The sequence below is a fragment of the Euprymna scolopes genome, chromosome 17 (assembly GCF_053919585.1).
Source record: "Euprymna scolopes isolate OS-2025 chromosome 17, ASM5391958v1, whole genome shotgun sequence".
NCBI lineage: Eukaryota > Metazoa > Mollusca > Cephalopoda > Sepiida > Sepiolidae > Euprymna > Euprymna scolopes.
Window position 1 is genome coordinate 25,458,959 of NC_136498.1, and position 25,714 is coordinate 25,484,672.

The 25,714-nt window shown below is 33.5% G+C and overlaps 1 protein-coding gene across 2 annotated transcripts in view; it reads left to right on the plus strand.

Annotated features, from left to right (window-relative positions):
• Positions 1-25,714, plus strand: part of LOC145297075 (uncharacterized) — a 214,829-nt gene that overhangs the window by 122,044 nt on the left and 67,071 nt on the right. The window contains exon 2 of one of the 2 annotated variants that reach the window (XR_013870101.1): positions 13,879-14,469. The exons of the other annotated variant lie outside the window; for it this stretch is intronic. The gene's annotated coding sequence lies outside the window, so the exon portion shown is untranslated. Of the gene's footprint in view, positions 1-13,878; positions 14,470-25,714 lie in introns of those variants that run through there. 2 annotated transcript variants of the gene reach the window in all.

Consider the following 25,714-nt stretch of genomic DNA (forward strand, 5'->3'; position numbering starts at 1 on the left):
GGACGGCTCAATAAGAACTTGTTTTTATCGGATTTCAAGGCTAGCATGTTGTATTGAACCGGGAAACAGGCCGGGGAACAGTGTTCCACAGGCAGGCAGTTCTGGGAAAGAAGCTTTGTTCATGGCATTTACGTTTAGAATACCACACAGATTAAGTGGGCGAAATCTTATTTATATTAAATTTCGCCCACTCTATCTGTGTGGTATTCTGAGTATTGGTGAATATGTCGAAAATTAATTCTGGTGCACAAAGTGTTCCTTATTTTAATGGTTCCCTGTCTTTCTTTTAGCTGTTTAACTTTTTTAGTTAAAAAATAAAAGACTAATTTTGGAAGGATTCTTGTATGACAAAGTATGAGTAAATGGCCAAGCATAGTCCTAGTTTATTAGTTGTGAAAAAAGCATTAAGTATGCTGATGACTATGTAGAAAACAAATTTTGAACCACAAAAAGTCGCGTATTTTAACGATACAAATGTTCGTAGCTCTTTAACTTTTTTAGTAAATAAATAGAAACCTGTATTTTTAAACAACCCTCGCACGCCATCACTTTTGCATTGAAAGCTGCACTAAGTTAAACCACCAAATGGCATCAGTGAAAAGCGCGTGAAACACTCTATCCTTTGATAGTGTTTATATAAACCAATGTTGGAACGATTAATCGACATGGTAAAAATCGGTATTTTTGAGGTATTGGAATCGGTACCAGACTCGAAAAATGTTGCGTCTATTTCCGATGTCAAAAACGATTCTTTTAATTGTTTCATTTCTATCTCTGTTTTAAACAATTACTCATTGCTGGTAAAAATGAGAAAATGATAGATACTTGTTGATTTTTCAACTATTAATAAAATCAAAATCTCCGTATGACCGCTTCACATGTGTATGTATAAGTTTTAAAAAAGTCATGCACGTATTATACCGTGTATGTATTTACGGTTATCTGACTCCTTCCTGAAAAATGTAACAACATCATAGTTAAATATGTTGCGATTTGTAAAAGAATCGGAATGTTAAATTATATAATTATTAATTATAAACAGAAATTTGAAGTCAATCCAAAATCCATTTCCAATCGTTGAAATATTTGATCCCTGTGCTTGTTTTCCAAGTGCTTCCACCGGATGTGCTTCGGAGAACGTACCACAGTCGTGCCACCTAAACGTAAATACCCTGATAAATGTGGATGGACACAAAATCACACCAATTAAACGTAAGTTCCCCAAATGTCGCATGCTTATTGATTTTTTAATCGATTCGCTTGTTTTTGGAATTCTGTTCTTGTTGCTTGTTTTTGGAAACGTACCATCATTCAAAAATATAAATGTAATGTGAACAAATATATTTCTGCAGAACTCCCTAGCAATTGACTCTAATAAATCTTAGCCATATCATAGTAGCTTCTTACACTTCAGTGAGAGTATGCATCGCTTTTGGTGAATATAAAAATACTTTAATTCTTATTCTACACACATGAATATTTTCATAAACTTATCCAGGTAGAATAGTAACTTATCTTGCCTTTGGTAACATTTATTTATTTATATATTAACCCTTTTTTTTGCTTTTTTAGTTTTGCAAAAAAAAAAATCATTTTCTTAAAACTCCCAGTGGCATCTGTACCTTCCGATGGGTTAAATGTTTCATCCCACTCCCCCCATTATCCCCCTTTTCCCGTTTTCACTGCTAATGAACATTTGTTTAACATTCTGTTGTTATGTTAGTCAATATCAGCAAACGAACCCACATTTAATCCTATTTCCGCCTCTCTTATCTTTTCTTACCCCCTCCTTCTATGACCATACTCACATTTTATCCCTCGCTCTTTTCCTATGGTCTGTCCTTCGTTCTGTTATAAAGATAAAATAAATGAACTAGCTCCGCCCTTATGCCGCCTTCTTTAATTCATCTTTGATTATTTGTTTTACTTTTCTTTCTTTCGCATTTTTATTTTCATTTTCAATTTGAAAAGTTAAGACCAGGCCAGGTGGACATAAGGGATGAACAGATTAAGATTATTACCCAGATTGTAATTGGGGTTTTCTTAGTTAAATGTGGAAATTGATAACCAGGTGGTATGAAATTCAGTTCGAATACAAGCTGGACAATACAAAATCCGCGCCAAATTAACGCAGTAGAAGCGGACACGCGTTTCTTGTTCTCTCTTTGTCTCCCTCCCTCTCTGTCTTTCTATTTCTATCTCTGTCCCTCTCTTTTTCTCCCCTCTCCATTTATCTTTCTGTATCTGTCTCCGTCTCTCTTACTCTCGATCTCTCTTTCGTACACACACACACACACACACACACACACACACACACACACACACACACACACATACACACACACACACACTCGCACACACCAAAATCAAATCGGTTATGTTTAGGTAATTTTTGAGGATGTCTCGTTATATTTTGGGTACTAACGCGAAAAAGGCATTGTGATGAAGAAGCTTCATCGGCATTTTCCGTTAAATTACTTAACTCGCCGCGATATGTCGAAAATCTTAGCCATTGAAATTCGAGTAAACAGACAAAAAAAAAACAATCAATTTGTTTACAGCCAACAACTATTTCTTGTAATATAAGTACAAAAAAAAAAAGAATCTCCTATCCCTCCCCCCCCAAAAAAAATTCTACTGTTTTTTTGCATCATCTCCAATATTTCTACAAAAATTTGGAAAGAAATCCATAAAAGTTGGCGAAAAACTATCAAAAAATGTCTTTGAAATTTGCTGTTATAAATTTTTGACTTATCATTAAAAATAATTAAATATTACTTCTTCAAAATTATAAAAAAAACTATCGTAGCTTGAATAAGATTTATTGCTTTTCATCTTATAAGGTCAGTACAATTACGTGTTAAAAATTGCATTTGTTGTTCTTTTCGTTAAAATATCATATTTTCCTTTTTTATAATTTGGGTCAGCTTTTTAAATGCGTTAGCGTTTTCACATTCGGCCCTTATTGGCAGTTATCGTGTTCTGCCGGCTGTTACCGACAAAAACACGGTACTGTTTTTACATACGTTGCCCTTTTTTATCTTAGGTTTTGTCCTGGACAGATCTAGCAGGTCCAACTTACAAGGTTACACTACCCCGCCCTTTGAGAAGAAGTTATTTTTATTGCTAATTGCCTTAGGCGCCCTTACTGTAGAATGCAAAAGAGATAATGTTTTTTAGGATGTGACGAAGCTGGTTTTTAAATTACTGCCAGCCACGCAAATACATATAGATTTTAGCAAGAATCGTCAATTATACTGAACCTAGCATTTTCTCTCTCCATGAAAAGATGAGATCTGATTAAAATGTTGAGAAAAAAAAGGTTTCTTTGAAAACGGTTTTATACACCGAAAATTTCAGGGAAAAATAATTTTTTAAATGATTTAAGAAGTTAGTTGGGGGAGAATATATGATTGAATAAAAAATTTAAAAAATCAATTCTTTAAAATGGAAATAAAACAAACGAAATACTAACAGTCCTTTACAAAATGCCTGAAATAAAACCGGAATGAAAGAAAATTGCAAGCAGAAAAATTAACGATGTAGTTCCGCATGATTTAAAGTACTTAAACGCGAGGTGCAAACCAAATTGAATTAGAAGTTTGTCTGAATCTTGCAAATGGTGGACATCTGTCGAATTTAGACGCGGTCCGGATGGCGCCAAATTTTGCCATTCCACGCGAAGCATATGGCAGCACAGATAGATGCGTGTCGCCCTCTCCAACAAAAAGTTAATAATGTTGGCAGCTTTAAAGAACAACAAAGAAAATCAAAAATAAAGCTTCTGTTTATTTTCGTGGGAAGAATCAGCTAACACAATTTTGTTCACATAAACACGTGTGTGTTAGTGTATCCCTAGAATGATAAGATAGATAAAAAACAAAACATAATTTATCATATTATCATATGGTGCGTCTATTGTTGTGGGCCCTTGCATATTATCTTAAAATACAACTTGGGGCTATGAGAAATGAGGAGATTCTCCTGAGTGACCATTACTCCATTATTCAGATGTGCCAGGAGTGTTAATATCTGTCAGAGCATCTGATGCTACCAGATCAGGCTGTCTGAGGATACTGGCCTCCTAACAAAAGATGGTCCAAACATTGTTCTTACCCTTTTTGTTAGCTTTCTCTTTGCATTATTCAATGATGTTATGGAAAGTCAAAAATAAAAATATGTTTTTACAAAGCTATAAACGAAATACAATGAATAAATATTATATCAGAGATAAAATAACTAAATAAGATATCAAGAACATGAAAAATGAAACGTTCACAGGATTCGGTATAAAATAATCCAAAAAGTTTTATATGCCATAAAATAAAACAACAAAAACAAATTCCCTGAATACATATGTAAAGATATAAAAAAAAAAACTTGGTACATAATTTTAATTTCTAAATTACTGGATTCGGCATTAAATAAACCGAAAGTGATTCTCGGAAAAAAAACAACAACCAAATCAAATATATTCCTTAAGAGTATGTATTGTTTACTATAACACAAGTAGTATATATATATATATATATATATATATATATATATATATATATATATATATATATATATTATAAAACAAGTAGTATATATATATTATAGTATGTATATGTTTACTATAAAACAAGTAATATATATATATATTATAGTCTAACCTAATATAAGAGACTTCTTCTCCAGATTTGAAGGCTGCTATGTTGTATTCAACCGGGATGAAGCCCAGCGGAACAGTGTTACACAGGCAGGTCTAGGAAAGAAACTTTGAATCTGAGTTCAGTTTTAGTCACATATAGAAAGAGGGGAAATCATATTTAGTGGCTGTAGCTAGTCGAGCACTTTTTATGAAAATTTTGAGTTCAGCCAAACATTTACCCTGAAAATAACGATAGAGCAGAGACGGGCTCGCAACGTTTCTTTTGTAGGGAAAGTGGTTATATGAAGAGAAAAGGAATCATCTACTAGGGTTCGAAGCCGGTTTTGAACTCTATCAGGCGCGCCGAACAAAACCTGCCCAGATGTTGCAACAGTACTCCATTCTAAGGCGTACCTGGCTCTTATACAGATAAAGGATTGCATCGGCAGTAAGATACCGACTGAAACGATAAAGTGGTTCAATCATTAGACGCGTTTGATTCTGTTTTCGTAAGATTCTACAGACTAAAAAGAGCGATTGAATTCGAAGCCAAAGATAACACTAACCGGCATGTAGTTGAATTAATACCCTGCAAACATCGTCTATGTTAGCTAGTACATATTTTAAGATTGACACCCAAAGAGTATTGCCTTCCAAGCGCTCTAATGAACCCCTGATAGAAAAGATAAAGAAGATTACAAAACAAAAATGGCCTGTAACCAGACAATAGAGAGATATTTAAATGCAAGCCAAAGTAACAGGAAGGTAGATCTGGATTCCGATCCGTGTACAGTATTGGAGATTTGATAAAGTGTCTTACTTAAGGAGGCGGTTCATCAGGAATTTGTTTATGCTGGACTTGAAGACATCAAGGTTGTAGTCAGGTGGGAAACAGGCAAACGGAACAGAATTCCACAGGCGTGCACTTCTAAGAAAGAAGCTTTGTTCATGGAATCTACGTTTTGGTTTTGGCACAGATAAAGAGTGGGGAACATTTTTGACAGTGGTTTCAGCTAGACGGATGTTTATTGTGAAAGATTGTCGAGGGGGACCAGAGATTGGAGCTCAGACGAGCACTTGCCATGGAAGTAATGATAAAACAAAGACAGGCTCGCAACGTTTCTCCTGTGGGAGAAACGTTGCAAGGAAGAGAAAAGGGCATCCGCTACTCAGCCATAAAGCTTATTTTGTACTCTGTCTAGGCAGGATAGGCTGTTTTTAGCAGCTCCTGCCCAGATGATATGTTGCCATAGATGATCCTTGGACGTACTTGGCGACTGAATGGTATATTTTGAGTGTTTCATGTGTCGCAGGACGCAGGTATTCCTATGAGCCTAAGTAAATTGTCTATTTATTATTTGTTTATTTGGCCTTTATTGTCAGAATTGTTTAAAAAGTGGAAGAGCTTAAGCGCACCAGAAAAAAGAACTATGAATGATATGTCTTTTTTTATTAGTACATGCTGAATGTTTTGACGGTGCTGGTAACTGTTGGGCGAGTTTCAAGGGGGGGGGGGCGACAAAGCATACACCGATAAAATGAACATAGTACGACCTAGCAGAGCGAAACTGTTTCTGTCGTGACGATATCCGTGAGCGAAACAGCAGTTAGATAAAGACAACAACTAAATGGGAACAAAACAAACGTGCCTCCTCTCTCTCCACAGGTGATAATCAGGAGACAAAGGGGTCAGACGGAACAAGCGAGTAACAGCTGTGTAGTTCTGCACACTGCTCGTGTTATCGCAATCAAATGACATTCAAACCAACCTTATAAACTGCTGTGCATATATTTAATAGAGGCAAAGGTACCCGATAAATAATATAATTTAATCATTCTCTGTTATAGCATGCAGACAAGTTTAGTGTTAGGTTATTCCGAAACATTATACATTTATTAATTTCATTTTTTTTACATTAAAATACAGAGAAAAAAAGCACATAAGTGAAAAATACCCATAAGTAAACAGAGAATCGTACTGTGAGATAATTATACATACATGTTGCATCGTTGTTCAACCTGAGAAAAAGTGAGATTGAAAGGAAACACAAAAGCAAGAAGTACGACAACAACTGAAACTATTAGAGGAAGAACTTCTCCGGTATCGGAAGACCATTAAAGAGAAGGGGTTAGATTTTGCTTATTGTCAAATCGGTCATACGTATTTATATAATGGGGCACATTCCAGGAAAGTATTTTCAAATTAACAAAAGCATGCAACAACGCGATGATTTGACAGGAGTTAGACCTTAGTAGAGTGTGTGTAATTATTAGATTAAAGACGTTCTGTAAGCATTGAATAACACATGGTTTTGTATTCTGTCAGTGCAAGAAAGGTTGTTCTTACAAACTTAATACTAGTTGTAGCAACTCCATCTTAGAGCATATTTGATTCTGGTATATCTAGAAAAATTGCGCCAGGAGTCAGATACTTTCTGAATGGAGCGGTAGAATGATTCAACCATCTTCGATATTTAGTGGATTTTGGTTTTTTCGTCTTCATGTTTCTGTTTTATCAAATAGGCGTTAGGGAATATAGCTATTCTCTATCGTTACTTCGGTCTATGCCTAAAACTAAACGAACATTTATGAGCAAAGTTTCTTTCCTAGCAATTTTCATCTGTGGAACGCAATGTCGTATGTCTGCTTCTCGGCTGTCTATAACATGGTCGTTTTCTTTCAATTCTAATGTGAGTAAATTCCTGCTTAGATACCGTAACCCTAGCTTATTTCGACAATGATTTAATTTAATGTATTACTTTCTACCTTACATTCGACACTGAAATGATTTACCCATTTAAGATGTTCTCAATCGTTAGTTTCTAATGAGATAATTGCGCAAGCATGAAACACTACTATTTGTAGGTATAATAATATGTATAATACATAGACACATACGCACACGCACACATACACACGCATATATATATATATATTATTTATGTTTATATTATTTAGATATTTGAAACCAAAATTATTGGAGTTTGCTGAGTATAATTTTTTAATTTTTCTTATAAGCTTTTAATTTTCTTTCAAAATGTATATTTTTCTCGACGGTTTCCAAAAAATGAGCTAACCAGTAAAAATAGATATTCATCCCTACTTACATTCTGATAACGTGTTTTCCTCTGAGAAGAAGAGCCTATCTTTAAAACTCCATGTAATAAAGAACCTTTCACCTTTATTTCGTACTCCTTGTTTTGAAGTAAATATTGTAAATGCAATTCTAGAATATCTTGACGTATTCTAATTATATCTATCTATCTATCTATCTATCTATCTATCTATAATATAAAGCTGAATGTCTGTGTGTGTATCTGTACATTCATTATATTTTGCTTTGGTTTTGATATCCCCAATTCAACCCAAATTTACAACCCTTCCTTTTCATAACCTATCATACTTTCATAAATCAGAGTCCATTTTCTGTAGGCTGTTTGAACCCAGTCAACGACGGGTAGTTTGCTAGTATATATAAGTAGGAAAAGGAGAAACATAAGAAAAGAGAGGGAAAAGCAATGACCATGGTCTGACCCTTAATAAACAAGGGCAGTGGTGGCACACACCTATGAAGACCTTTAGACTCATTTACAGATATTTCCACCGCTCGGAAATATGTCACCAAAATGGACTGCTATAATGCCCTTATACATTTTAAACACATCTTAAATATATTTTTAATATTTTACATTTTGAATTCTGTCTAAAGAGGATGCATCACAGAACATCGGAAACGCCTTAAAACCTATTTCAATGATTTAAAAACATTATTACAATAATCTAAATATAAAAATTATTCAAAATTAAGATTCGAAACACGGAATAATAACATAATGTTAAAAATACATACCAATTGTTAGTGAACTTCCTCATTTTAATATGCATTTTTCTCTCGTTAGAATATCTCAACCCATTTTATAGAAATATATATATATACATACACACACAACACACACACACACACACATATATATATATATATATATATATATATATATATATATATATATATATATATGTGTGTGTGTGTGTGTGTGTTATTTATTTGCTGTTGTTTTGCGATACTTATTGAATACATTCAATTATTTACACGAAAGTGAATTTTTACCTTAATGCGAGTTAGGAATAATTCTCCCTTTTATCAATTTGGTAAGGCCTATTGGGGAGCGGTATATATATTGTTCCTAAACTCAAATTATCCACTGGCACGTATTTCGTCGTCTACGAATCCTCAGAGTGGCTGAATCTAGCGAGATTCGAAATCAGGACCTCATGGAAAGAAGCGTGCACTGCTTGATGTATCGCAATTGAAGTAGATGTTATTCATTTGTTTTAGTTTTACAATACTTTCTGAATGAATTCAATGCTCCTTCCTATAAATAATTGAATTCATTCAAAAAGTATCGCAAAACAAAAACAAATAAATAACATCTATTAAATTTTCGATACATTCAATAGTCTCGCAAGATAGTCCAGTGATAGAAGTTAGGGCTTCTTTCCATGGGGTCCCGATTTTGAATCGCGCTAGATTCAGTCACTCTGATGAGTCGTAGACGACGAAACACGTGTTAGCAGATAATTATATATTTAATTATTTTAGCCATTTAAATAAGGATAAAATGTATGGTTTATTAAGCTGGAATGAAGGATCTATGCCAAAATTATGGTTGAATATAGTTAGATCTGTGCTCATTTTTTGTATAAAATATTATGTCTTATTTGAACCAGACGTTTCAGTGAAATAGTGAAACTTGTATTCTAATAGCTATTAATCCCTATTACTGACTTTGTGTCGAGTGGAATTTACTTACTTTGATGCGCCATTTCATACCATCATTTCATGGAAAAATCATGCAAGGTCCAGAAAGGTCCAAGGCGAAAGAGGTAGACAGACTAATAGAAATGCCTTTCTATCAATCTATCTATCTATCGCTCTCTCTTTTTTAATATATTTATATATGTATGTATATACTTATGCATATATGTATATATATATATATATATTTGTATGTGTGTGTGTGTTTTTGTATAGTGAGAGTAATATAGATAGATTAGTAGGTAGATAGATAGAAGTATGGAGAGATGGATAAGAATATAGAAAGTATAATGGGCGTGAGCGATTTAAAAGAACAAAAAACGCGTCTAAGATGGTACAATTTATTCACAATTTATTTCATATATATGTGTATGTATGGGAGGGTGAGTGTGTCACTCTGTGTGTGTCAGTCTGTGCATGGAAGCAAATTAAAATGATGAAAAAATAATGTTCTATCTACAATATCGAGCAACATTATATTGCGATAGGATTTAATATAAAATGTATACACACACAAACACACAGAGACACAAACGCACACCCACGCACACGCATATTTATATATATATATATATATATATATATATATATATACATATAAATCCTACTGATATTGAAATTAATTTAGAGATAATGAGATAACAGCTAATATTATAACGTACATCCCGAGAATAGATAAGGCGAAGTACAAATTTACATATATACATAAATTTATACGTATCATATATACATATATATATATATATATTTATATATGTAATATATATATATATACGTATACATTTATACGAGTATGTTTTATACAAATTATATATATACATATGTATGTACTATTAAAGCACTGTTTTTATAGCTAACGTGTTGGCTGCCAACAGTGTATTTTAATTATAAAAACACGTGTCATTTTTATCCGGTTTCTCTATCTTTTTTCCGACTCCCGGAGTCTATCAAGCTCTTGATATATACCGTATTTCGTACTTATCTCTTTTCTCTTACAATCAGTTCTGATTAAATAGAAGCAAAAAAAAATGTGTTATTTAAAAATTTCAGATAGGAGCTGGCGGAAAGCGACAAGTATACAAACAGTGCGTATAATTAAACAAACATGTGTATATTGGTATTGGTACTAGAGAAATAACCGATACAGGAAGGGTAAAATTAGTTCACCAAACACAACAGTCTTGAAGAACTTTAATAACTTATTAGTGTATTATTACGAAGCTTAAAGTCAAAATATAAGGAGAGTCGTTTAGATGTCTGTGTGCTACGAATTCTGATCAAAATCCGTAATCATTGTTGATTTGAAAAAAAAATGTCTATATTTAAGGCTTAATTGAAACGATACTGAGAAAACTGAGGTAATGAGAAAGATTGTCTGCGTTTGTCACTTCCGGTTTCTATTCCAGAAACAGGAAGATGTTTATAAGTAATATGTTGTCCCTTTTGTTATATAATCAACTTTTTTCTCATATAACATAAAAGTCTCTTGTTTCATTCATGTTAAGAATGACTTTGTTGTCTCTTTGAACAAATAGGTAATGCAAACCGGAAGTAAAATGATGAAGACATTGACTGACTATAACGAGATTCTTCTTAGTTTGCTATCGAATGATTATAAATCAAACTGAATAGAAATCTGGAATATTTGAATTAAAAACATAAGGTTTTACCTACATTACATAATAAAAATTAAAAAATACTTTACAGAAACTGATATTTATAAGAATCTCACAAAAGTCAAGTTTCAAAACGTCTTCCAACTGCTCTTTTTCTCATTTGTTCAAATATAAATTAAGCTAAATATAACGTACATCATCAAGCGTTATGGTTAGCGCATGCGTTCAAAATTCATTACCATCGATTTATTAGTTCACTAGTAAAATATCTACGTACACATATATTAACGTATTACCATTAATAACTAAATCACACCTCATAAAACCCCATGATATATTAAAGACTTTACATCAAAATAAGCTTAACGTTTAACATCTTATATCTATCGTCCATATTCTAATGTTTTACTTACAAAATGTAAGGCAATTTCTGATTTAACTATGTTAATCATGCTGCAAAAGTCAATACGGCATCTGTCACGTTTATGGCATAATCACGTTTGACGTAACGGTTCCAGTCAGGTCACCGAAGTTAAGCAACAATGCGCTTGGTGAGTACCAGATGGGTGACCATTTGGGACTTCCAGATGCTGTATTTGCTCTCCGTGTATCTCGGCATTGTTTTCAGTCGACTTGGACTTCTCTTTTCCATTGACTCAAACAGTGCCGATCCAGGAGAGGTATGGCTGGAGATTGCGCAACCATTGCCATATAATTACACGCGAACTGCCCTACACAGGGCATCCTTTGTCTTTCGAGACTGAACGGAGGCATCCATTCAATGATCCATCCAAAAGTCAACACTTAATGTATATCTATATATTATGCATGTACACACACACACACACACACTCACACATATACACATATACACATATACACACACGCACAGACACACTTATATATATATATATATATATATATATATATATATATATATATATATATATATATGCTACAAATGGCAAAACCAATTAAATTAAAATTGGCGTTTTCTGCACCACAATACATTTTTATAAGTGTACATAAAACACCTTTGAAGTATCCAAAAACATGGTGTTTCACACAGAGTAATCGCAAGTGAATTAAAGTGGGGTAAAGGTGCTGTCATAAACTTTTAAAGAAATCCCTATGAATATGCAACAAAAACTCCACTGGTCATCCCGGGAATATCCCTCCTCAATAAAACAGAAGAGTAATGAGTAGGAGTTTAAAAGAGCTCCAACATTACTTTTAGGCAAATAAAATTTAACGCAGTTTCTAGTTCTCGATTCGGCAACATTAAATAAAAAGGTTTAGAAGAAAAAATGTTGCAAAAGCCACATCTTCATTCTCACCCTACAGGGTTCAACATAAATTTACCGAATTTGAGATAATGAAAAGTAGTAGGATGTAGTGCTTATTTACGAGAAAAAATTAACCTTGATGGTCATGTTGGTAATCATAAATAGTGGCATTGCAAGGCCATCTCTAATGCAGCTGATTCAAGATAGCAAAGTGGGAAAGGATGATAAATATAACTGGGTGCTTTCTGTATCAAAGGGAGACTCGAGTCGCAGCTAGTAGAAGGTTTCCAAATGCTGCAATGCATGACGCGTTTCCATCCGAAGTCATTGCTAAAGGTTCTGTTAATAATATTTGATTTTCTCCAAAAGACACGACATGTAATTTGTCTAATGTTCTTATAATTATACACTTATTTATTTAAGATCCAAACTTATGGTCTTCTCGTTTATAAAATTATGAATATCTTTTTGTTTGTCGATCCAATACTAATATAATCACTTTTTGAATAAGGCAAAACATTTTCAATTTTAATTCTTCGGAAACCCATTGAAATGTAGAACTTTTTACATGTTGTCCTATCATTTTGACGAGCATTATATATATATATATATATATATATATATATATATATATATATATAGGTACTAGCAAAGGTACCCGTCGACAGCCTACAGAAAATGGACTCTGATTTATGAAAGTATGATAGGTTATGAAAAGGAACGTTTGTAATAAGATAGCTTCGAATTTGGGGGTATCAAAACCAAAGCAAAATATGATGAATGTAAAACTAAAATAGATAAACCCCATAATTTATTATACCATACATGTTCACACTGAAACACTTATCACACTATACTGTGGATCTATATTAAAAAACCTTGTTAAACTTTCTGACATATTTCCATTCCATGGAGGTCCGGCGCGAACGAACACCCCATAATTTTATTATACCATATTTCTTCAAACTGAAACATAATCATCAAAGTATACTTACGCAGATAGATATTAAAATCTTTATTAAAGTTTGTGCTTATTTCCATTCTATGGAGGTCATTCGCGAACGCAGACTCCACTATTTTATTATACCATCCCTATTTAAGTTAAAACATACTTATCAAAGTATTGTTATGTACATCTATATAAAAACACTTGCAAACGTGTTTTTTTTTATTTCCATACTTTGGGGACCAGGTGCGAACGCAAACCCCACAATTTTAATGAACCACTGTTCTACCAGATATACCATATCCATTCCTGTGTCTCGATACATCTTCTCTCATTATATGTATTCAGTTTTTAAAAATAGTCAACCATATAGGCGCCTATTCGTGACCAGACACACACACACACATACACACAGAGAAATTCAGCTTTATATTATATATATATATATATATATATATATATATATATATATATATATATATATATTTATATATACTGGGTTGAACGCTAAAATTGTCGCCTTAAAATATAAAATATGATTTCATTTCCGTTTGCTTAAAATCGTTTATTTTTTGTTGCAGACAATCTACTAATTGACCAAAGTTGTGTACAAATCTCAAAAGCAATAGATCTCCTATCATGTCGGAGAGTGACACAATGTTCAACAAACGAGATCGGAGATGCGCCGATAAACAACTCATGCTCTCTACCGATCAAAGTTATGACAACACGTCCATTGTCAGCACCTTCAAAATGCAAATGCAGGCAATTAAACGCTTGAGAGCACAGATCAACGAAGTTTCCCGCCACAAGTTATGATCTTTGGTGTAGCTTCAAATACGGGCTCATCATGTCACCTCAAAAGAGACCGAAGCTTCGCTTCAGGTGTGCTATGACTTTTTACCCTTTTCTCACTGGTGCCTCTCCTTCCTCGATCTGAACCAGCTGAACTACTTCGTTTGATCATTCGTCGAGAGCCTATGACCTATCCCAACACCAAAGCCAGCCCGATCGCTGCTATCCGCCAAATATTCGCAGAGCTCTCGCTGGCGCTTGTGGAAAAGGCATGCTCCCAGTTCCGGAGCCGTATACACGCGGTGATTGAAACTGAAGGCGGCTAAATTGAATAGATATCTACTATAATAATAAATTACTTGAAGTGATTTTGGCAATAAAAGTTTTAAAATAAAGCTGGTATTGTTTTATTTAAGGCGACAAATGTATCGTTCCACTACGTATCCATATATATATATATATATATATATATATATATATATATATATATATATATATATATATATATATATATATATATACTTGTACTTTTTTGTAGAAAAAGACATCCCATACAGTGCTCTATTATTAGGGAAAAAACCTTTCTCGAAATAAGAGCAATATATTTTTTTGTATAATATATACAGGAATTTACATTTATATCGGTAGTCGGTTTCAAGCCCGGTAGTTGAGGACTGCTCTTAATGTCCGCCTCAGACTCTCTTCAGCCGACTCTCATCTGTCTTTAACCGGAACCGGAACTCTATATATTTTTAAACAAGATTAGACATAACTTCAAAATGAACTTTTAAAACGCTTTTATACGAGACTTAAACTGAATGATAGGGGGGGATGCTTAAAGAAAAATAATAATATAGAAGGCATCATCCCATACTTTTTAATTTATTGCTTCAAATTTATTACCTTATTAAAGTAGCATACAAAAAAAAATATGTATATAAAGGATAAAATAAATAAATAAATAAAAATTATGGTGTGCATATGTAGAGTTCCGGTTCCGGCTAGAGACAGATGAGAGTCGGCTGAAGAGAGCCTGAGGCGGACATTAAGAGCAGTCCTCAACTACCGGGCTTGAAACCGTCGGTACCGACTACCGATATAAATGTAAATTCCTGTATATATTATACAAAAAAAAAAAATATATATATATGTGTGTGTGTGTGTGTGTGTGTGTGTGTGTGTGCGTGTGTGTCTGTGTCTGTGTCTGTGTTTATAGTATAGTATATATAACTTAATCCCTATTCAATAAGCAAAACAAATCAATACAGACCCTTAAATATTAAACCAACAACATGTATTTTGAACATATCTTACAATGCGTCTACCTAACCTCGCATTATTAACTACACTCGTTTATTTATTTATTTATCCTAACTTTACTTTATATACTTAGTATAAAAATACACATGTCTATATATATATATATATATGTCTATATATATATATCTGTATATTTATATTTTTATGAATATGTATACTAATATAATTGTATATACGTGTATATGGGTATGTGTGTATGTATGTATATGTATATGTACACCTACTTCTTACTGGAGATCTATATCTCAACGTATATGTATATATGAAGGTGTGTGTATATATATATGTGTATATATGTATATATATATGTATATGAGTATGTATATGTGTCTAGGAGTTGTGTGTATGTGTGTGTATGTCTGCAAATAAATGCAAGTGTGTCTGCATATACATTGTTTATATATATATGTATGTGCGTGTATGTATTATGTTGATATGTAGAAATGTACATATATATATGTATGTATGTATATGTAGACCTACTTCTTACTGGAGATCTATATCTCCACGGATATGTATATATGTAGTTGTGTGTATATATATGTATATATGTATATATATATATGTATATGAGTATGTATATGTGTCTAGGAGTTGGGTGTATGTGTGTGTATGTCTGCAAATATATGCATGTGTGTCTGCATATACATTGTTTATATATATGTATGTGCGTGTGTGTCTGTATTTTGATGTGTAGAAATGTACATATGCATGTGTCTGTATGTATGCGTATTTGCGCGTGCGTTGGCGTATGTATTAACCCTTAACTACCTAAAACAACTCAAATGAAAATGGACGAGTCGACTTATAGCGACTACAAACATTCTAAATGGAACCTTTTGCTTGTCAAACACATATGACAAATGCACAAACCCGTTCTCCCTCTCCCTCTCCCTCTCTTTCTCTCTCTCTCATCTATTTCATATACCTGGATAAACAACCAGAAGCCGTCAAAATTTTAAAACCTAAATATTGAAATTCTCCTTACCCCCCTCTTTGTTAAGATCCTCTCTCCACCCCCCTCCATATATACATATATCTCTACCCTCGCCTACCTGAATCTGCTATCTCCCCCCACACACTACAATCTAATGCATTTTAATCTTCAAAACTTAAATATTGTCGATACATATCTCCCTCCTCCTTATTATCTCTTACCCCCTTTTTTTCTCGTATGTCCTCTAAAACACTTCTTTCAAATACTAACATTTCTGTAAGTTCTGACGAGGCTGTTGGATCGTAAACATGATCCACATACGAAAATTGTAGCCAAACAGATAAAATGGTAAAAATAAAACACACACACATATATAATACAAAATGGTATTTAAAATTTTGTTGACGAAACTTTTGATTATATTTTTACTTCCGACAAAAAATCAATGCACATATTAAGAAGAACAAACAAACAGGAAAAAAACATATTTTTATCTTTCTTACATACAGATCATCAGAGGGTCACGAGATCAGCACTAAAGCAAAATCGTCACGCAAGCAAAATAAAACAAAAAAATTCTAAAACATTTTCACACACATTTCACACTAGAAACCACAGATTTAAGGAATAATATCTATTCTTAGACAACAGTACACTTATTATTTCTATCCATCAATCTCATTTCTCTCCTTTTTTCTCTGTCTCCTTGTATATATATATATATATATATATATATATATATGTATATATATATATATATATATAATACCTATTATCTACGTTTGAAGCCATACCACACGCATTGTAACAAAATAAACATCTGTTTATTTTGTAAGAAATTTATATTAAAGTCCATAAATATATTTCGACGGAAACCATCATCTTCAGTATGTCGTTTTTTTTTGTTTGTTTTTTTTTTGCGATGTTGTTGTCGGACTTTAACATAAATTTCTAACAAAATACATATCTGTTTATTTTGTGAAAATGCGTTGTGTCTGGCTTCAAACGTATATAATACGTATCGTATTTAATTCAAACTCAACCGGCACTTTTAAGGAACACAATCTTAACGTAAATCTCGCGTGACCACACGTACCGTTCCGAGACTTAAAAAAAACTATCGTAGAAACTACAAACGGTTAATTCTTTGCTCCAACAAAACATGGCAAAAAAAAAGACACTGAAGATGACGGTTTCCGTCGAAATATATTTATCAAGCTCAACCGGCGTTTCTAAGGAACAAAATATTTACGTGTATATATATATATATATATATATATATATATATATATAGAGAGAGAGAGAGAGAGAGAGAGAGAGACAGAGAGAGAGAGAAAGAGAGAGATAGTCAGATTAGCTCGCTTGCTTAGGGCGTTTTAACCGTCCATTTGCTTGTGACTTCCGATTTCAAAAACACCGTCTGCTTATTTATTTCATCGCAGCTCTGACTTAAGTCTGATAGTAAAAGCCAATGCTGCTATTCAAAGCATACACAAGATCAAAAATATATTTGTGTTTTTACTTATTTTTACGTGTTTTCCTAACAAATAAATGAAAAAAAAATGATTAAAATATTAATATATAACTATGCTCATATTTATGACAATAATTAGTGCGTTTAGTAGCGCTCCTGTAGATTCTGACGTTTTTTATTAAGACCTTACTAAAAAATATTTTATTTTCGAGAAGGAGGAGGAAGAAACTTAGTAGTGCTTTTTGGAGGACCTTCTTAATTTTAAGTAGTTCTAGCAGTTATGCTCTGGAGGCTTCCTGGTGTTTATTTTTTCACTCATCAATTAAGAAAATGTTTTCCCAAGAAAATTAAACACAATATAATCTCAAAGCCACTTTTTGTATTGATCATTTTTCATCTTACAATTAAAGGGCCAACGCGTAGATATGTATATATATATATATATATATATATATATATGTATGTCTGTACATATATATGTATGTATGTATCTTTCTATATGTATGTATGTATATATGTATATATGTATGCATGAATATATGTATGTACATACATATATGCATGCATATATATATATATATATATATATATATATATATATAAAGAGAGAGCAAAGAGTATATAGAGGGATTAACAAAAACATTATACACTGTCCTATTTCTGTGTCTTACAGAAATAGGACACTTTATATAAAACTTAATGAACTATAATAAGAAGAAAATCGAATTGCGGAAAGAAAATTTAAAGTTTAAGAAATGGGAATAATAAATATACAAGAAATGAAACGGAAACGCTCAGTAGGATGAGGGAAATAGAAGAAAAAATTGAGAATAGAGAGTAAGAAATAGAAAGCGATTATAGGACTGTGAGAAAAAGCGAGAGAGAGAGAAAGAGAGGGAAGATGTGTAGGTAGGAATGAGACAGATATCGATAAATCTGAAGCCAGCAGGTTGATTGGTAGCGGAAAACGGTCTGTTCGGCGCACTGCAATCCCCTTATCATTTATTCAAAGGCCAGGTTGGGAACTTGGACAGCATGTTGTCAGAACGAAACGGGTGGTTGAATAATAGATGTGTGATAAGACAGCTGATGACACGTGTTCTAATGGGCCGGGCGATTTTCAGCCATCGCTGGCAACAAATCTCCGGAGTTGGCCGCGGCGGAGAACAGAGGAAGTTTTGTCATCGATTGGACTCGGACGATGAAAAGTTAAATAAGCACATGTGTCAATGTATGTAAAAGAAAAAAGATATTAGGGTTTGCCCACGGACGTATGGATTGGGGGTAGATGTAGACGGATGGCGATAAATTATTTTGGACCCAAATATTATGTCAGGAAAATCATTGTCCGATATATATATATATATATATATATATATATATAGATATATATATATATATAGGTATATAGATATAGATATATAATCATAAATAATTGTTTTTAATACTTACAGATACTAATGTTTACTCCTTCCGGAATCAACGGTGCAGATAGTTTAATTGCCGCTGGTCGTGTTGTTCGAACCCAGCAACGAAGCCATCTCTTTCTCCACTAGCAAGAAACAAGCCACAGAACAAGCGTCAATTACAGGAATAGTTAAATGAGATTAAACATTTATTAATGCATAAACGTTATAAAAATACGGCGTATACGGATAAAGCGATTAAAATGTATGATCTTGCACGCAAGTCATGTGGGAATACACAATGTTTAAAAATCTTTCTAAAAGAGTAAACTTTCGACCGTATCTTCAGCTCTCTTCAATGTAAAGCCATGTGTGTGCAGAGTGGTGGAGCATAGTTCACAGTTATTTAACCTCTCAGCGAATTATCAAACATATCAAACATTGTGCCAATATATATATATATATATATATATATATATATATATATATATATAAGTAAATTCTTGGTACAGCAAAATGGAAGGAGAAATTTCAGAGGAAACATAATTTAATTTAAATCAAAAAGATCAAAGAAACAAAAAAAAACGGGCAGGTGGAATTGTTAAAATTTCCTTAAGGCCTTATCGTCTGACCCTCTAAGAGGAAACGTCAGAATGATAAAGTAAAAGCCAAGAATCGAATGAGGAAAGAGGGAAATTGGTTTCAGTTGGAAAACCAGTGAGAGAAAAAAAAAATATATATATATATAATTCTCACTGTTCAGGTGGTTTTAAATCAGTAAATATTTCCAACTGATGTTTCAATATATATATATATATATATATATATATATATATATATATATATATATATATATATATATACACTGCGCGTCAAATTGTTAATTAGATAACATGTTTCTACCAGTTTCAGAAACTTACCGGTAGTTTCATATCAAAAGCTTCGGAAACGTTGGCAATGCTTAGCTGCACGTACTGTGAAATTTTCACACTGTTCTGTGCAATGTAAACAATTTACCATCGCAATTACTGAATCCACGGTATTTGATGTGTGTCTAATTATTAGCAAGGTTGTTTGTTTCGTCAATAAAATGGGTCGTAAAGGTTGTTTGAGTAGTTCTAAAAGAAGTACTATTACAGAACAGCAAAAAGTAAAACTACACTTGAAATATCGAAAATGATACGAATACAAAGTGTGGAGAACTTTGTCAAGGACCGTACAAAGGTACGCAAGAGAGATGATAAAGGGAATCTAGAGTTGCTTCACGCCGTTCTCAACTCCTAATTAAACGCGAAGTTGCTAAGAACCCTGGGCAGACAAGTCGAGAAGTCTTTGATCAAGCCGGATTGAAGAATGTTTCAAAAAGTACTCGATGTTTCCTTCTGATAGAAATGGCAAAGTCTGTTAAGCCTATGACAAAGCCTCCATTAAGGCGACATAACATACAAACCCGATGAAAATGGGCAGAGGACAACATGAAAACGGATTTTTCCAAAGTTTTGTTTACGGATGACGTGCATGTCACTCTTGATGGCCCAGATCACTGGAGCAAGGAATTGATCCTAGATGGACGACATCTACATCAGCGTGTAAGGCGCCGAAAAGGTGGTGCTGGGATAATGATTTAGGCTGGGATCATTGGAGGTACTTTAGTTGGCACATGGAAAGTCACAGAAGGCGTAAAAAATGACGCCAAATGCTTACATAGCTTTTCCAAAGGAGCACTTTGGCCCATGGCTGAAAAAGCAAAAGTTGACGTTCAGAAGAACTACTATTTTTATGCAGAATAATGCCTCTTTTACATGCAGCAAACAAAAGCAAATAGTATTTGCAATAACTGGAGTTCTCTGGCCTACGGAAGATGGAGTGGCCTGCGAATTCGCCAGATTTGAACCCAATTAAGAACCTTTGGTATATCATGAAGCGGCGTTTCTATACAAGTGGACCCCAATTTAAGAGCAAAGATAGTTGAGGTATCGCGAGGAATAACTGTTGATGAAATAAAAAATTTGACAAATTATGTGGACCAAGGTTTTTCATAAAGGTCACGTTTCAGAAGTAATGCATAAAAAAGGATCGCATATCCCCTACTAATTATATCAACGTAGTAATTGCTATGTAGTTATTGTCTTCTAAGTATTTTTCCTATTCCTTGAATGTTTGAAAATTATTTCAATAGACAAGTTATGGCTATATTGTGTTTTTTCTCAACGCATTTAATAACTTGACACACTGAAAGCAACAGATATCCTTATCTTCTGTCATAGTTTCGCTAATACTGCTTTAAATACTTTTATTTTTTACTGGAGTAGCTGAATATTATTGTAAGCATTTTCCCAAAGTTTCATGGATTTTTCTTCACTCGTTCCTTAAATATTAAGAAAACTGTAAAGTCGTTAATAATTTGATACGCAGTGTATATATTTTTTATAAAGTAGCACACATATCTGTATATAGTAGCCTCCCCCAGTCTTGCCAGATTTTGAATACCCACAGTATGGGGGTCTTCGCATGAATTTTTTGTACCAATAACTGCACATCATCAACCACACGTTTCTTTAATCGGCATAGTAAAATATCAATAGCAAGGGGAGGTTTAGGACGACTGGCAATAGAGAGCTTATACAGCGCCTAAAATGACAAAAAATAGTTACCCATTTGGTAAAAGCCAGGCTCCCCGTATTAGATCAACATCTAGAGAGAGATATGCAGGGTATGCAGAGTATATGCTTAGAGAGTGGTTCATAGTAAGAGATATATGCAGGACATCATGGAGCTGTATTCAGGTATCTGTGCGTTCTTAAGGCTTACTTTTAGCCTTAAGAAAACTACGGTCATGTTGATACTTCTAGCCAGTAGTTTGTGTGTGGAACCAAATATTTTTGTCAAAACTAGAGGCTTCCCATGAGTGAGACATTCGTGTATTTGGGTAGCACGCTTACCAGAGAAAGAACGCTGGATACTGAGGTCAACTATAGGATACAGCGTGCTACTAAGTATTTTGGTAGCTTAAAGAAGCGAGTGTAGTCTGACAGGGGTATAACTCTTCGTACGAAGATCAGTGCCTATCAATATAGTATTTTACCGTATCTGCTTTACGCTTCTGGAGCCTGGACAACTTATGGTAGACACATAAAATTCAGGGAGAGAGTGCACCAAAAATTTCTTAGACACATTCTTGCCATCAGGTGGAACTCTTTTACACCTAGAACGGATGTGCTGCGACTTGACGTACCCTGTATCGAAATGTTGATTATACGAAACTAGATTAGGTGGGCTGGACATCTGACAAAGATGGGTGATGAGAGATTGATGAAGCGCCTGTTTTATGGTGAAATTATACAAAGAAAGCGCCCACAACATAAACCCAGGAAACGCTTCAAGGATAATCTATTGGTGTGTTTAGCTGGGAGAGTGCTTTCAATGATCGTCCAAAGCGACGATCCACGTTTTACCATAGCTGGGATAGTTTTGAGAAGAAAAAATCTGAGCATGCAAAAATGAGGCGTGTGATCTGGAATAAACATCAGTCAGATATGTCAGGTCTGTCAGAGGCTTCTTTGCTGAACCATGTCTGTGATTCATGCGGTTAAATGACTTTCTCCGGAGCCGATTTAGCTAGTCATAAGCGATCACTACTTAATTTACTCACATAAAATTAATATACGAAAGTATAGATTTATGCGTGAACTTTAAGTATTTACTTCAAAAGTGCTCAATCCGTAGGTAGAGCTAGTTAGTAATTTATAAAATATATATGGCGATTAAGCTACACTGAATATTCCGCGTTTCATCCATTCTAGGACTCTTCAGGCTTATGCGCGAATTCTGTGGTTGTTTATCGTTTTTATATGCTCCTCTTCTATTGAGTTCTTAGTTAGCCAATAAGGTTTCTAGCATCCACCGCGCCCTTCCTATCAGCCAATGAGCATGCATTTATCGGACAAAGGCCTATTTGGCATCTGGTTGACCTGTTCCTTTGTGTGTGCTCTATTTAGTTTCTTGATCTGTTTTAAAACTAGGTTAGTGTTTGTTTTTATGTTTATATATAAATATATATATATATATATGTGTACATACATATATGAACATATATATGCATATACATATACATACATATATGTGTGATCGTTTATGTATATTCATGTTTATTATCTTTATTCATTTGTTTATTTTCTATTGTTTTTGTTAGTTTTAAAACTATTTTGTATCGCTATCATAGAGTAATTTTTATCTTGTGGACACAGTTGTTTGCTATTTCTCTTCTACAGTTTAATAGATGTTGGGGTTCTTTAAAGTAAAGGATAGCAAATTTTTCATGAAGGCATAATCTACATGGGTCGTCTAGATCCCTACACGTGGTAGCTTGTCTTATTATTTTCCATTCGACTACCGGCGAATGTCCGTTTTCTTTGAGTTCCCAGTATTTATTCGCTAGTGTTATTTTCATGCGGTGTTTTTTATTGTTGAATGTACTTTTGTGGTCATAATATCGGGTTTCGAAATCTAAGGAAGTCATACCTACGTAATATTTCTTGTTATTCGGGTTTTCTTTCGCAAATATTCTGGCCTGGTAAAAATCTATGTGATCGGTTTTCGGCCAGAAATTTAGCTGTTAAAGGGCCAAAGTTCAACGATTTTATCTTTGAGAACTCTACCAAATTCCTCTGACAATTTTCAGTATAAACAATTGAAATTTTAGATATAGGTTCCTTGGACATGGATCTAACTTAATAACTTGATTTGCACCCAAAACAATAAATTTTAAGGGGTCATAATAGGGGTCAAATTTTAAAAAATTTGACCTCTGCGGTTTCTTCTAAATTACTCAGGCAATCTCTGGTCTAAATATTTGAAAGTTTACATAAAAGGTATTCAGAGATAGGGCAAGCTTTTTCGTCAGTTTGGGTCGAAAATGTTTAGTTACCAATATATAAATGTATTTATGTATGTATGTCTGTTTGCATGTCTCTCTTAAACTTTCAATAGAGGCGACCGATTTTACCAAGATCAGTATCGCTTTAAAGTTTGACTTTTCATACGACAAATATCGAAAAATTGGCTTATACCATTAATATCTTCCCCTTCAACTAGGCACTTTTCTACAGGGGGGTCACTTTTTTCGCCGATATTTTGTAAAGTTATCCTCTCCTTTAGATTGTCTAGCCTTAATTTTAAAAAAATATCGCTTCCTGTTTGGCGGTGTTCCTAACAGCATAAACGTTAGGTTTTACCCTGTTCTTTTCCTCCTTTGCGGTACGGGTTCGAGCCTGCCTTCCTACTACAACTTTTTTTTTTGCTCAACATACACATCCAAACAGGATATATATAACAGTGAAAGTGTCTGTCTGTCTGTCTGTGTACATTTCCCTACGCAATAACGCGTCAATTTTCAGTCTACAGACTCCAAATTTGATATACTGGGTACTGAGATTTGGGAAAATCGCTGTGATCAGTTTTCGGCCAAAAATTTGGAGATTAAGGGGTCAAAGTTCAACGATTTGACCTTTGAGAACTCTGCCAAACTCCTCCGACAATTTTGGGTCTAAACACTTAAAATTTAAGATATAGATTCCTTGGACATGAATCTAACTTAATAACTTGCTTTGAGTCCAAAACAATAAATGTTAAGGGGTCATAATAGGGGTCAAAGTTAAAACAATTACCGTTTTTTTTTTGTTTTTTTTTTGCTCAGCATACACCTCCAAACACCCGGGCAACGGCGGGCCGAAATGCTAGTATATATATATATATATATATATATATATATATATATATATATATATATATATATATATATATATATATATGTGTGTGTGTGTGTGTGTGTGTGTGTGTGTGTGTGTGTGCAAAAAATTATTTCCAAAATTAATGATGTTGACAATCTTATTGCTTATTCCTTTAAATACGTTGACTCATATATCTCTTGACAGTATCTGTTTCGTAGCGCAAAATCATTCAATTAATTATTATATCAATTAGTGAATCTATTATGTCCTTAACTCATCAGAAGAAATAGCAACAATCAATCCGTCAAAAGGAATTAAAATCTGATTTGACATGGTGAAAATCGGAAAATTTGAAGAGAAACAGTATATATACCTTTATATTTTTCCATCACGCCATATTGAATTTAATCAAAGTCATTAAACCCAAATATTCGTACTAAAAATTTAATTAATTTATGATTATTCCTAACAATTAGTTGGTTTTCCTTATTTGTAGCTTAATTTAGTTTCCTACATACAGACATATATGGTGGTTTATAATTTTGTTGATATTATTTTCATAAGTAGGTATACATAACTAATTTATAAATTATTGAATAGAAAGTTTTGGTAGAAGATTTATAGGTTGATTGAGACTCTTAGTACGAATAGTTTCTTTTCTTCCTGTTTTTTTTTTGTAGCTTAGTTCACTTTCGTATATACGGGCAGGTATATTATTTATAATGTTTTATATATATTAATATATATATATATTAA